This window comes from Ixodes scapularis, unplaced genomic scaffold, assembly GCF_016920785.2.
Source record: "Ixodes scapularis isolate PalLabHiFi unplaced genomic scaffold, ASM1692078v2 ptg000299l_1__unscaffolded, whole genome shotgun sequence".
Taxonomy (NCBI): Eukaryota; Metazoa; Arthropoda; class Arachnida; order Ixodida; family Ixodidae; genus Ixodes; species Ixodes scapularis.
The window spans coordinates 1-15,598 of NW_024609953.1; the positions used below are offsets into that span (position 1 = coordinate 1).

The following is a 15,598-nucleotide window of genomic DNA, read 5'->3' on the forward strand; positions in this document are numbered from 1 at the left end:
GGCATCCGCATCGTCATCATCACTGATGACGTCATCGTCACGTGACCCCCCCCCAGGTCCTCCCGAAGGAACCCAAGGTCGTTCCGAGGTCCTCCCGAAGGAACCCGAGGTCCTTCCAAGGTCCTCCCGAGGTCCTCCCGAAGGAACCCGAGGTCCTTCGGGAGGACCTCGGGTTCCCTTCGGGAAAATTTACCCATAATGCACCGCGCGGTTACGCCGACGGCGACGGCAACGGCGACGCCGCTCAAGCCAGAAACGGGCGCCTAAGAGCTTGCGCTCTAAAATATTTAAGGACAGACAAGCTACGTAACACAGTTTGGTCCTGTGTCTTGTAGCTGCTCGTCTTTGTCACTGTAATTTTGGGCACCTTTCAATCCAGAAATATGAACCAACTTCTCCAAACAACCAGGTTGCTACATAATCGCAAAGTTAAAAAAAAAAAAAAAAAAAGATGTCGCTGCTTGCTTTTTTCTCGCTTAGGGCCACCAGTAAGTAAGAGGTGCCGTGCAGCATCATTGCGGAGACAGGAACAAAATGCTGTATCAGGGGAGGCCCGGGCCCCATGCCCCCCCCCCCCCCCCCCCCCCTGGCTACGTGCCTGAATGTGTCCTTTGTCCGACTCCACTCATACTCGAGCACTACGGCATAATTTCTTGGCTCTGGGCCCACCCGTCACGTCTTCCTCGCGTGTTAGCTAAATTTTTCAGTGAATTAAAAATTTCCTGGGGTTTGAGAGCATCTCATTCTAGTGGGTGAGAATAACTCTCTCGCGAGTGAGAACTTTGGGTTCGAGGCAACATGGAAACGGTGCATCGAGATGGAACGCGGTTAAAGCCCAACTTGGCGATTTTTTTCGTTCGTTTTTTTTTGGTGTCCTATCTATGGGTGCAGCTTCTTCTGTGCTGTCTAGCTGCCGCAAGGCATCTCGTTGTCGTGCTCTTTCCACATCTTGTGCTTACGACGTGCCATAACCCAGCACTGCTTTGGGTCTCGCGGACCTTGCCCTGGTCAAGACGCTTGGTTTGGTGTTTCCGGTGACGCTTGCCTGGCTTGTTGGTCTCTCTCTGCCGCGTCCCTCTTCCGAGACCCTCTCAGTAGTTAACCTCCCATCTCTTTGGCCGAAAAAGCTCTTGCGAGAGCTGGCAACGGCCGTCTGTCCTGAGAAAGCGTGTGTGCGTGTGCCCCTCAAGGTTCCACGGCCCAGGAGCGGGGGTTGGGTCCCGGTTGCCCTTGGGCAGAAAAGCTGACCGCAAGTCAAAGGTGCATGACTTGCTCCTGTGAGTACCTTCTTGGCTTGGGGCGGGTGGTCTCGCGTTCTCGCCATGCTCTTGTCGCTTGTCGTCGAATGGCAGCGCACCCGTTACTGCTACAGAGAGCCTAGATTGAAGAGCGGGACCAACTCGGTCGGGAAAAAGTGTTTGCAACTAATGACGGAGCCCTGCACACATGGTGTGCGTTGCTGGATAACGGGAGGACAGGCAGGATAAAGCTTGCAGACGATAGACACTTTTCATCTCCTTGTAGCTTGTAATGCAAAGCCACGTGACCTTGATCGAGGAGTTGGAAACACTCAAATGTAGTCACACAAGGCCGCTCAAAGTTTTCCCGGCACCGTCTATTGGCCCATGCTTGAAAATTTCATAAAATGAAGTGTACAGTGAAAAGAAAAACGGTGGCTCTTGTGTCTGGAAGTTTCGAAATGCAGCGGAATGTAAGGATCAGGAATAGGCGTTTTTTTAAAAGAACCGATGACCCGCAGCTAACTGAAGCGACAGTAAATCGTTGTTAGCTCCCTCTAATGTATGTTACGATTGGTTTAGTTTAGCACACGTACACCTTGTGTTAGCGCTGCCTTGTGGTGTTCTGAGTTGCAAAAAGCTCAGCCTTAGCATAAGTTTTGCAGTTTGCATTGACACGATGCTTTAGATCCGGTAGGTGTTTCTAAACCGGGCTAAATTAACCTTCACGAATCACCTTGTGAAACAGTACATTGCTATCTAACTCAATTGGAGTGTGCATTCATTTGAAATGAATGCCTGCCAGGTGAACAACTCTGCATTGCTCACTCAGCTTACTCTTCCTTGGCTTGCATCGCGATCGGCAGCTGTTCTTTTTTTTTTTATGATTCTTGAACATTTGAGAGAAACTGCAGTGAGTCAGTAGTCACCTCCTTTATGCTTCAGTCAGAAAAGGGGGGAGGGGGGGGGGGGGGGGGGGGGGCTCGGTCGGGCAAGAAAAAGTTACGACCTAGCAAGTCAGGCAGGCAGTCGCCCGTCCGTATTTTTGTGTCGGCTGACATGTAACATAAATGGTGATGTAGCACTGTTAAGATCACGATGTTTACAACAGTTGGCGTCTGACCATGGTGTCGCGGTCTAATAAACAAAACTCTCGGGTAACTGTTTTTATGTGACACTGTGGCGTCATTGTGTCATGTGACGTGACCTGATGTAACAATACTTGGATCCTCCCCCCTCTTGTGGTCAGCAGCATTGTTAAATAAGCAAGCACCATGTGGCACCATGGCGTGACAATATCAGGTGACAGCACGATGTAGGGTGTCGCATGACTTGACATCAAGTTACATGGTCGCGTGACATAACATCACGTTACACCGTGACGTCCGGTGACACGACTTCAACCTATAACTGCTACGCATTTAGAAAAGTTTGGCCAATCGAATATACATGCTGAGAAAAGTTTGGCCAATCGGCGGAGCTTGCCGCGCTCTAGAACAAGCGGGCTCGGCGATGCCACAAGATGAATTGAAGGTAAACATGTTCGGCAGATATCTGCCTGGTTGGGTGAATTTAAATGTAAAGAATAAAGAAATACGCCAACCAAAAAGTCGAAAAATTGTCCCAACGTTTCGAAACAGTTCGTTTCTTCCTCAGGGGCGACTAAACGGGTTTAGTCGCCCCTGAGGAAGAAACGAACTGTTTCAAAACGTTGGGACAATTTTTCGACTTTTTGGTTGGCGTATTTCTTTATTCTTTACACAAGATGAATGTTTTTACTTTTGGCCGCTCCACTATCTTGTACACTGACATTTTGTTATGCCTGCAATTGATCACTGAATCGAAGTACCAATCATCCTTCATTGATTTCCACAAACTAAAATTACAAATAAGCGTTTTTTTTTTTTTTGGGGGGGGGGGGGGGGGCAGGAATAGGATGGTTTAGAACAAAATGAAGCTTACTACTCAAACAAAAAGGAGTCTGACAATTTAGCGCACGAGCTCGCAGCGCCTCTCCTATGTGGCACCCGTCACGGCATTGCATTTTGGCAGTGGTCGTTTTTGCGACATAATACTTACAGTGTTAGAAATTCACTTTTGAGAAAAGAAGAATGAATAAAAATCATATAATTCTAAGAGATTGTGTCAGATAAGTGAGTCTGAGTATTTGATGGCACGTACAGTGCCAGAGAAGCCTACATTAACGAGAAACCTCTCATTACGATGGCCGATCAACGCATTCTTGGTCTGCCTAGTTCAGAGTGGGTCCGAAATCCAATGCCCCCAGATGACGGAAGCAACATCCTGTCTCGTGGTTTCCAGACTCTTAGCCGTAGTTGCTACACTGTCGGCATGCGCAAAAGAATGCCAAACTCTCCAAGTTTAAAAGATTCTAAGAAATAAAAGCAGGCAGTTTCTTTTTTTTTTAAGTTGCATCAACGAGGTTATTTGATTAAATACGCCTATTCAGTTTTACATTCGTGTACCTTTTCTTATTTGTGGCGTTTATTTTGGTGGAGGTGTAGTTCGAGTTCCCCCTATCCAGTAAAATAATGTATTGGGAATACCTTTGTATCCTTCCTTCCGACTTTGTTGTAATCTCGCAAAGAATTAAATGACTCTAGCTTCCCTTATGATTGGTAGCAGAAGAAATGCCAAATCAAATTCTAACCAAATTTTGACGGGTGAGGATGACCACAAAGTTTATACAACATAAAATTCTTCATTATTTGAGTGAAAAAGTTTTTGCCTAATACTTTACAAGAAAAAGTACTTTGAGGATGCCTCATTACCACTGGGAGTACCCATACTGCTGTACCCTCATCTTTTTCTCAGTAATGAGTACTAGATCCAGCATGCCACGTGTCTGCTGCCTCTGATGCGGCGTGTGGCTTTGCTCCCAGGGTTTCTCTTCCTTTCAACTTTTAGTTGAGTATCCAGCAAATGCTAACAAGTGCCAACCTGAGGCTCCGAGACGTGCTTCCAGTGCATAAGCGTTCGTACTACTTGTCGCAGTCTTTTCAGCATACAGTGATGCGATGGCTGCGCCATTTGTGCCCGAACGCTCGCCCTGCTACATCCTGCTTCATTTTGGCAAAATGTGAGAAATTTTCACCAACATTGTGGCAAAACTTATTTTCACTTTATTAATATTTCACGTATACCGTTACTTTTTCTTTTTTTTTTTAAGAAGCTTTACAGATTTGTTTTCAGAAAGCCGTGAAAGCTACACTTGTGCGGTTTGGCCTCTGATAAGGAGCCGAAACCTAGGAACGCGTCCAAAGTGAGCTTTTTTTCACAACGCCGTGAAGTGCTGCCCCTGCCTAGTATTTTGCTGAAAAGAGTTGATTTAGTGGTTTCTGATGGCTCGCAGCAAGTTTCTAATTGGAACCATATGTCTATTTTTACTAATTAAAAAGTTACTTAACAAAAATACTTAATTATCCTACTTATTACGATTAGAACCCTATGTTATTTCCCTCTGACCGTGTAACCCAACTGCACAAACCGCACAAATATAGCTTTCACGGCTCTTTTTAACTCTTTCCTGACTTCGGGAAAAGTATCAATTTTCAACTAGCGTATGGAGCAATATGACACATCAAAATGTGGCCAATTAGTTCTTTCAAAAGAATCAGGTTAATATAATGTGGAAAAGGATTTTCAATATTTATTTTTTGAAAATACAGTGTACACGTGGAAGACGCCGAAACTTTTACAGCTTTTTGTCACATTAAACGACAAACAAGAAAGTTTCCGAATATAGAAATTGTGCCCCACACCCATGGCTGTTACTTTTGCAAGTTGGTGTATTCTCAACTGACGTTGTCTATTTTCGGTTCGTCAGAGAGTTAGCTTCCGTAACACGTGTGGTTTTCAACGAAGGAATGATAATAGTTGGTGAAACACAAACAGTACACCGCACATCCCCAGCAAAATGCTTTCCTTGTGTTCTACCTTTTTTTTTTTTTTTTTTTTTTTTCATAGTCCGTATTGCAGTTCCCTCATATTTAGAATTTTCGTGCGCCTCGTTGGGAACATAAAACGTGCACGCCGGCTCAGGACAGCCTTGGAAATTATAATGATGCTTACCGACAACCATTAGTTAAGCAACGCCTACAACATCGTTTAAAGTGTCCCCAGAGCTCTTGGGATCTAAAAAAAAAATATGCCACAATACAGTTGAAGGATCTAAATAATGTCACCTTAGTTTCGAAGACCGATGCAAGCAGTCAGCCGTGTCAGACAAGTGCAACCACCGTTCCCACGACTGTTTTTGACAGTTCACCAGCTTGTGATAAAGCTTAAACCTAGGTTGAAACCGAAACTAGAGTTTTCGGCTATCCACGAGATTGTGGAACATAATTATCCGCACTAAATTTAACTTCTTGACGGCGCTAGGAAACCCTCATCACCGGAGATCGATGGCCTATGGGCAGGGTCAGGAAAGAGTTCAAGAAATCTGTAAAGCTTAAAGAAGAAAAAAAAAAAAAAAACTATGATAAATTGAGCCTCGTTACATGGCTGGGTTAAAGCATTGTTGCAATTATGCTTGTTGTCTGTTCTCTGGTTGGATTGCAGGCATCGTTCAGTGCGCTTGTCACCGCGCAGTGCTGTACTGCAGCGAAGCAACAATCGCGTAATAGACGTCGCAATTTTTTTTTTTTTTTTTTTTGTCGCAGCGCACCCATGTGCTAAAAGGGAAACACTCCTTTACAGTGAGACGTTACATAAGGTTTCTCAATAGGAGAGTGCGCGCGCAGCTTTATGCGGCGCTCAAAAGTGGAGAGGGCCACGCGTGTCCCGACCTTTGACTCCGCTGTCAAGAAAGGTTGTCACCGAGTGGAGTATAGACTATTCCATTTAGCGCTCTCTGGGCGGCACCATTTTGTTTGACCGCAGCGCCCTCGCCATACATCCGGGAAGTTCAGCGGGTTCGGCGGGGTAAAACGAGAGAGAGGGCACGCGCCCGACTCCGCGAGCAGACGACAAACCGGGAGGTTGCCGTTCTCCATCTTTGGGCTGTATCGGCGGGCTCTACCGAACATCGAACTCTCGCTCGTGGCTGCCGTTGTGAAGTGGTTCGCGTTCTTAGAATAGTTGTGGCTACTCCGTAATCAGCCTATAGCTCTCCGTTGTTCTATTTTGCTAAATGATCAGCTAGCATATCTTTTTTCCGTTACTTAAATAGCAGTTGAGTCAGCCGGCAGTACTACCCTCAACTACTGCTTGTATTGCGGCAGGAGAGCACGTTTTATTTATTATTTCAGACTTCCACCCATGGTCGCTAAAGGCCTACACCAGTACGAACTTTTGTATAGTAAAAAAAGGTACAACAACCGGATTTACTTTTCGCCAAAGAGACCGGCCAATCTGACACAGTTTTCCCTATTTTTTTTTTTTTTATTTGCACGCAGGTAACAGCGCAATTTGACCCTGTGAGTCTTTTTATCTAGCATAGTATTACACGGCAACTGGCATACCAAAATCTGCGCATCTGCGCTTGAAAGTTCCAAAATGACGCGATTTTAAACAGAGTTTGCACGCCAGCCGGACGCTAGCTACAGCCCAGTCGGCGGAGCGGACGATATGCGGGGTGAGAGGGGGAGTGCATTTTTTTCTCTTTTACCCTCTCTGCTATGACCCTAATGGAACGGTCTATATCTGATAGACTACGATATTTTGACGCTATATTTTTCACATTCGAGATTCATCAATAGGGAGTTTTCGTAGAGCGCGTTTCCCCCTCTGCTAAGCGTTCCGCAACGAAGAAGTTGCTACAGCGCCTGCACGCCGACAGCCTTGACTGTAGAGTTCCGGGTATGGTTATGGGTTGCGGAATAGCGAAAACGGTCTACGAAAACTCCCTTATGACACTTGAGTATTGCGAGAAATGTTTGCTCCGCATAGATATTTTTTGTTGTTGTTTTTTGTCAATTTTGGTTTAGTTATTTTCGTTATACAAGTTTCGTCTGTTCGATAGCTAATGAACTAGATTAGCTGTAGCAATAAATGCAACTCAAAGAGCTTTTTCTTTTTTAAGAAAGCATATTTATTGTTTATTTTTTTATATTTGTTATGAAGTTCTACTCGTGACATGCCAGTCTTGTTGATAATAAAATGATAAAAGCTTTGTTTTCTATCTAAATTAGGAACTGCAATTTCATTACAACCTTCAGAACGTGAAAAAGGCATTACTTGGGGTGCCCGAAATTTTTATATTCTAACATTTTTTTAGTGGAATATACTGTTTGGTTTACGTTTGATTTCATACCTAAAATAGCCGTGGACAGCAGTTTGTAGGTATAGCTAAATCAGCATCTCGTTACCGTCCCTTGTGCTTCTACGCGAAATTAATCTTCTAGACGGGAAATCAAACATGTCATGCTGTCGATGCTCTCAAATGGTTGCACAGAAGCAGAAAAGCAAACTGTTTACTTTGGTTTCCTGCTTCTGTGCAACCGTTTGAAAGGTGGTCTAGTTGCTTGCTCCATTTGCGCCATTTTAATAAATTCTTGCTTGCCTGTGCCTTGCTGCGCCCGAAGGAAAAACAAAAATTGCTCCAGACTGCGCCGAAGCAGACAAGTATGCCATGGAATTGTTGCTTTTTTTTTTTCTTTGCTTTTTTTAAGACTTTTCGTTTTTGCTTGGCATCCATTGGGCTTTGGCCATTACAATCTAACCCAGGTTTCTCTTTCCCCGGCACGGATCTCTATTGTAGTAGGTTGGATCGGGGATCTTTTATTTATGTATTACCAATACCCTCAGGGCCATCAGGCGTTAGAGAGGGGAGTGGGTGTTAAGTACAATGTTTGATACTGCTTCTCGGAATCTGATGGGATCCTGAATGGTGACGATGTCTTCGGGAACGTCATTCCAGTCCACAATTGCATCAGGAAGAGGGGCGTGCTGATGTGCTGTTGAAAAACACTTTGGCCGGGCTATTTTATTGCATTGATCGAGTCTGGAGGAAAGATGAGCCGGTGAAGAAAGAAGAGACTGATTTAGAAGTGGTGAATAAAAAACTTTATGCAGAAGGAGAGACGGAATATTTTTCGACGGGTGAAAAGCAATGGGAGAGAGAGATTTGATTTAATGAGGGAGACACTGGAAAAACTGGAGTAATCAGACTGAATAAAACGCGCAGCACGGTTTTGAACAGATTCAATGTAGTCTGTTAATGTAGCATGATGAGGGTGCCAGATTGAAGATACGTATTCTAATTTAGACCGGACTAGGGCAAGATAGATGAGCCGTTTTAGTTGAGAAGGGGCAAACCTTGGTGGAATAAGGAGTGTGCCGTGACGCGCACAGAGTAAAATAAGGCATGGGGCAAGTTCAGGCGGTATCCCACCTCAAGAAACCTGGTTGAGTTTAGAAAACGAAAAGCTAAAGCGCGGTGGACCCGTAAGCGATCAAAACGGAAAACCTGGATGAAATATGTGTCATCTCTGAGCAGTTTTGTAACTGCTAAGGAGGTCTGAGATAGATTCAAGAGAATCCAAGGGGACTACAGAGGGTTTACGATTCCTGTTTTCAATCCTCCATCTGCTTCACTGAAAGATACGGCTAACGTCCTTGGGGAGTACTTTTATTCTGTGTCCAGCTCCTCTAATTATTCTGATTCCTTCAAGTTGTTTAAACGACGAGCAGAGCAGCATAATATAGTTACAACGGGATCAAACGCTGCATCTTATAATCAGCCCTTCACACAGTACGAGCTAAAGAGTGCCCTTGATATAAAAAAACTCTCTGGTCCTGGACCCGATGGACTACATTACGAAATGCTGCGTAATCTCTCTCCAGAATCTCTCGAATCCCTTCTTAATTTCTTCAATTCATTGTGGAAAAGGGCTAGCTTTCCAGCAGCTTGGAAACGGGCACACATTATCCCTCTCCTGAAGCCGGGTAAGGATCCACCTCTGCCCTCTAGTTACCGTCCGATCGCTTTAACCAGCTGCCTTGGGAAAACATATGAAAGATTGATTAACAGGCGGCTGGTGTACGTTCTAGAAAAGGAAAGTATTTTGAATAACAATCAGTGCGGGTTCCGCCGAGGACAATCCACCTTGGATCATTTGGTGCGCCTAGAAACGGCCATACGTGAAGCATTCGTGAATAGGCAGAACTGTGTATCAGTCTTTTTTGACTTAGAAAAGGCCTATGATACAGCAGTGCGGTATGGCATCCTCCAAGACCTTTATGGCTACGGAATTCGTGGGCGTATGCTGCAGTGCATAGAAGATTTTTTGACTGACAGGACGTTTCAGGTCAGATTAGGAACTGTTTTGTCAGATCGGTTCATTCAAGAAAATGGGGTTCCCCAGGGAGGTATCCTGAGTGTTACACTTTTTGTAATCAAAATGAATTCTCTCGCACAGGTTTTGCCACCGTCCATTACATACTCACTTTATGTTGACGATATCCAAATCTCAGCATCGTGGTGCAATCTCTCGAGCTGCGAGCGCCAGCTACAGCTTGCCATAAATAAGCTTGCTAAGTGGGCGGACGAAAATGGTTTTAAGTTTTCTCCCGGGAAAAGTGTTTGTGTCCTATTTTCTTTACGCCGTGGTCTATCACTGGATCCATCCCTAAAACTGCAAAGAACCTGCATCCCTGTCAGGAAAGAGCACAAGTTCTTAGGTGTTACCTTTGACAAAAAGCTCAATTTTATTGCTCACCTCAAGTCACTCAAAGAAAAACGTCTCAAAACTGCGAATATTCTGAAAGTCTTATCCCATAAAAGTTGGGGATCTGACAGAAAATGTCTTCTACAGCTGTACAACGCTCTTGTTCGATCCCGTCTCGACTATGGGGCTCCAGTTTACGGTTCCGCACGACCGTCCGCGCTCAAGATGTTGGATCCAGTCCATCACCTTGGACCGCGACTCGCTACAGGTGCTTTTCGGACGTCGCCCGTCCTCAGCCTGTATGCTGAATCAAATGAGATGTCACTCGAGAAAAGACGCCATCATCTAAGCTTAACTTATTACTACAAGGTGCTTGCTAACCGTAATCATCCAACCTACCACTCCCTACAGAAGTCTAGATTTTGCCGCCTTTTTGAGAATAGGCCAAGCATTGTGAGGCCCTTGAGTTTCCGAGTAGAGCAGTTATGTTCCTCACTTGATCTGTGTTTGAACGAAGTTAATCTTTTGCAGAGTGTAAACTGTGTTGCCCCCTGGGACATAGTGCCAGTTGCTTGTGACTGGTCTCTCGCAAGGTTTAATAAACATAGCGTCTCTGCCCTTATCATGCAACAGGAATTTTCTGAGGTTGAGAAGAAGTATGAAGGTTACACTCATTTTTACACCGATGGCGCCAAGACGTCGTCATTTGTTGGCATCGCCGTGCATTCTGATTGTTTTATTAAAGTGAAACGCCTAAATGCTTTCTCTAGCATTTTTACAGCTGAAGTTTCTGCAATATCTATGGCAATAGATTATATTCTCCGGGCTAAAATAAACAGGCTGTCCTATTTGTAGACTCTCGGAGTGCGGTTACCGCAATATGCTCCTTTAGAGTTACTAAGAATGCGCTGGTGCAGCAACTTCAAAATAAGCTTAATAAAGCGGTACATGGAGGCCTTGATATAAAATTTTGTTGGGTGCCGAGTCATATGGGAATAAAAGGTAATGAAGAAGCAGACAGACTCGCTACATCCTCAGGTAATCTTCCCCCGTCTCACGCCTGTTTGCCACACCAAGACATTAAACCTGTAATAAAGTCATCCCTTCGTTTATGGCAGTCTGAATGGAACGTGGAGTGCAATAACAAACTTCATATTACAAAGCCGGTTCTTGGGCTCTGGGAGAGCTCTTCTCAGAGGAACCGATTCCATCAAGTAATATTGTGCCGTCTTCGAATCGGTCATTCTTACGTGACGCACAAATATCTTCTTAGTGGAGAGGACCCACCGGTGTGTGAACATTGTGGGGATACGCTTACCATCATGCATATCCTGTGGCTGTGTTCAGCTTTGGACAAGGAACGTCGTGTTCACTTGCCACAATTGTTTCACTTCCAAATCCCATTTCATCCTGCTCTTTTGCTGGGAGAATACCCCCTCATCCCATTCGACCGTGTGTTGTCTTTTACCACAAGCGCGGGTTTTATTAATAGGATCTAACCCTACATCGGTAATTATTATTCTGTAGCTCGTTAACAGCAACAGCTGATTTCTTAAATTTTGTTTGGCGCAGTATGGCCTCCGTAGCTGTTGCGCCATAACACCCCCAAACATCATCATTAGTTGAGAAGGGGTGGATCTGAAATTGCGACGAAGGAAACCCGAGCTTTTGCTAGCGGAACTCACAACTGAATTAATATGGTTTTCCCAGGCAAGGTTTGAAGTTAGAAGAACGCGGAGGTATCTATACATATCCGTGGGGCTTATCATGCTGGGGTCGAGTAACACCACAGGCGGACTTATCATGCTGGCATCGATTAACACCACAGGCAGCCATCACTTGACACAAACTAATGCATGGAACTCTATGGGAAAAACGAGAAAAAGTTACGTTTCCCCCTTTCTAAGCTGTTGTCGGCACTGAAACGTTTTGGCTTCTTTGAGGGAATCCTGTCAAATACCTGGTGCACTAACATTAAGACTGACAGTCCTCACAATTCTTATAAATGTTTTGTGGTCAAGAGTGACTCCGCTGGGCGAAAAATGTCGTGCAGCTCGATGAGACAAGAGTTACCTAGAGTTATCACGGAGTCGGTGGCAGTTTCGAGGAGTTGGGTTTAACAGACGACTAGATTGAAGGAAAAGACGGTGAGAGTGCAGGCGAGCTGGTGGTAGCTAATCATGTCGTATTACAGGCTGTTTGAGAAATAAACCAGTTAGCTGAGTTTGAGACGTTCTCTGTGTCTGTTCCTTCTACTGAAAGTTCTTCCGATTTCTTCCACCGCAGTCTCAGGTGTAATACGACATGATTAGATTGAAGGCTTTACTACGCGATATTCGCTCACTCCCGGAAACCCACTGTCAGGATGGAACTTTTTCGACGTTGACCAACTTCTGGGCTTCCCCGAAAATGGTCTTATTAACGACAGGTTCCTTCGTTTACTCCACTACGAGAGCAACCTTGCCAGTTCATCCGTGGGTTCTTTGACACATCTGATATTTTAAATCGGTGTTCGAACGCTTGAAAAAAATACCGATTCCATCTCCACCCTTACAAAAATCTGTAGTTAAATTCTTTTGAATTTTTGTCGAAAATTTTCTGGAGTCCTATTGAATTTCTTTTTAAACTTTTTGATATTTTTTAGACTTTGTTTTGACAACTTATTTAACTCCTAGTTAAAATTGGCCACTTAAATTTTTTAGAATTCCTTCTTACATACATTCTTTTGAATTCCTTCTTACATAAATTTTGTTGAATTCCTTTTGACAAAACCGCAGATCAACGTTTAAAAAAAACACTAAATTTTTTAACATATTTTTTAATTTCGTTAGGAAATAGTGTCTTTTTGATACATACACATCCCACAAATAAGCAATGCAAACAAACACAAACACCATCAAGCACTCAACACCAGAAACACAGTCCTGTTGACAGCACCAGAGCCTTATATAGCCTACATATTGAAGGTAATCATTTGGCCGGTGACCACCTCAGCACTTACTAAGTTTCCAAGTCTCCGGTCTCCTTCTCGAAAGTCTGTCAAAGGAAAGACAGTGTTTCGAAGTTCGTGGACTCTGTCTCTTACTAAAAAGCATTGGTACAACTAATAATAATGTCGTGTAGTCGCTAAAACAACATCCACAAAAAAAGCTCATAGAACAAATGTTTATCGCTTCTCTGCATAGCACCACTCGGGACGAAGCCAGTCAAGGCGGTTGCTCCACTTTAAAATAGTTATTTTGCTCTTCTTTACTAGTTGAATAGGGTCAATAATGCAACGATTGTCATTTACAAAGTGAGAACGGCAGGGCGTGTTTTTCGAACGCCTGCCCTCCAGCACGCGCCCCATGCCTTCCGTCGTGCTTTGACTGAGCAGTCGAGCTCGAGGGGCGCGAGACGTCGAAGAGTTGTCAAGGATAGAAGGCTCGCGCTGGAGGCAGGAGAACGGAAGCTCCTCCCTATGGTTCTCAACTTGTCAGAGACTATTGAGAAACTGAGTGACTTTTGACATTTAGTCAAGATGTATTATGTTCAATAAAAAGTCAACAGAAAGTCTGTAGCTTTTCTTTTGACACTGGCTACAGAAAGTCAACTGAATAATTTAAACACGAAGTAAATAGAACGTCTGCAGTATTTCTGATAACACTTTCAACAGGAAGTCAACAGAAAAAAGATCCAACGTAGAGTTAATAGAAAGTCAATAGAAAATCATAAAAAAGTTTCAACACAAAATCAACAAACTTTTTGTTGACCATGTCAACAGGAAGTCAGTCGAAATAAAGTAATCAAAGTAAACAACAAGTCAACACATTTTCAATAAAAAGTAAAAAAAACAAAAACATCCGTCATATCGGACCCCGCACACGACCGCAGACCAAATAAAATAATAAAAAATGTCTCTTCTTATAAAATATTATAAAGAAATAATGTCAATAGGTTTTCTTTTTTATTTTTTAAAAAATAACCTACAAAAAACGTTGTTACAACTTCGTTTTATTTTTTATAAACAAGTCTACAAAACAAAATCTATTGTTTTTCCTTTTGAATTTTTTTAGAAAATAATCTACAGAAAAACGTCGTTACAAGTTCTTTTTAATTTTTTTATAAATAAGTCTACAAAACAAAATCTATTGTTTTTCCTTTTGAATTTTTTAGAAAATAATCTACAGAAAAACGTCTTTACAAGTTCTTTTTAATTTTTTTATAAATAAGTCTACAAAACAAAATCTATTGTTTTTCCTTTTGAATTTTTTTAGAAAATATCCTATAGAAAAACGTCTTTACAAGTTCTTTTTAATTTTTTTATAGATAAGTCTACAAAAAAATTCAATATTTTTTCTTTTGAAAGTTTTTTGACAATAGTCAAAACAAAGCGCGTTTATAAAGGAATTCAGTAGGATCGCGGAAAGTCAATAAGAAGTCTAAAAAAATTAAAAAGAATGTTGAGACCCGTTTTTGTAAGGGCAAGCACCAGATATAATGATCGCAGCGCATCATAAAATACTGGCCTTCGAGCCACGTACATGCTTCAATATTCATACGTGTGTGTGCGTGCGTGCGTGCGTGCGTGCGTGCGCGCGCGCGCGTGTGTGTGTGTGTGTGTATGTGTGCGTGCGTGTGCGTGCGCGCGCGCGCGCGTGTGTGTGTTTTTTTTTTTGTTTTTTTTTTTTCGTGGACTTGCGTGTATTGCGTGGTGTCAAGCAATGGCCGCCGGTGGTACCACCGACGGGCGGGATTGTTTCATGCCGCCTTTACTGACATTCCTAATGCAGCGCAGCTTTAACACTTCCATTAGCATTTCGAGGCGCCTTATTGAAGTTTGAAAACGAGCAAGTAATTCTTTTTTCCCTGCGTGCCCACGTTCAAGAGCCTGACACTGTTTTATAGAAATGTGTTCGCACATGGTTCCCATTGCGTTAGCATGCTCGGTCGGGACTGCTTTCCATTGACACCCGGTCCGCGGCGCCACGATGCGAAAGAATGAGGAAAAATCTGCATAAAAACGCGGGTTTTCTCGACATGGTATTTGTTGTACATTGTCATCACCAGGATTGCTATTCTTAGTTCCCTTGTTTCATCTCTAATTGTGATCTGTGTTATAACTTTTCGCATATTCTCATCATCAGATCTAGCATTCGCGTTAGTCGTCTGCTCCGTGTTCATATGCCAAAGCGTCATGTGTGACGAAAAGGCAAACAGCGCGCAGAAAACGGGGACTCGAGGAAGTGCAGACAGGACAAGCGCTGGTTCCTGTCTGCACTTCCTCGAGTCCCCGTTTTCTGCGCGCTGTTTGCCTTTTCGTCAGTATGAACCAACTAACCCACATCGCCACTCTTATTCGTCATGTGTGCTTTGATTTATGCCTGGTGAGCTCTTCTGGTCACAATTGTTTTGTAATGTCATAATTAGCAGCATATTGCATTTAAAAACGAAATATATGTATTCATCCGCCTTTCATTCTTTAGAATGTGGCCTCTAGTTTAAGGTTTTGTATCTTCAGGATTATTTCTTGGTATTTTTTCATTTATGTAATCTTGTCTATTTTCCGGCCCTCGAGACTGGGACAGGTCCCGGTTCGGGTCCTTCGCCGCAAAACGTTTGAAGACCCCGTTTCGAAAGTAGTCTACATTGGTAGTCTCCATCGGCTTCTACATGATGATAGTTAGCACCCTTACATCAGTCCTGCTAACCTTTGTCCACTAGCACTAACTGAAACAAAGCACGAATTTG

At 43.5% G+C, this 15,598-nt stretch overlaps 1 protein-coding gene across 1 annotated transcript in view; it reads left to right on the top strand.

Moving 5' to 3' along the window:
- The first annotated feature begins 1,194 nt into the window (after positions 1-1,194).
- LOC8024306 (TSC22 domain family protein 3) overlaps positions 1,195-15,598 on the top strand; it is a 35,681-nt gene continuing 21,277 nt past the window's right edge. The window contains exon 1 of the mRNA XM_042287759.1: positions 1,195-1,277. The gene's annotated coding sequence lies outside the window, so the exon portion shown is untranslated. The remainder of the gene's footprint in view (positions 1,278-15,598) is intronic.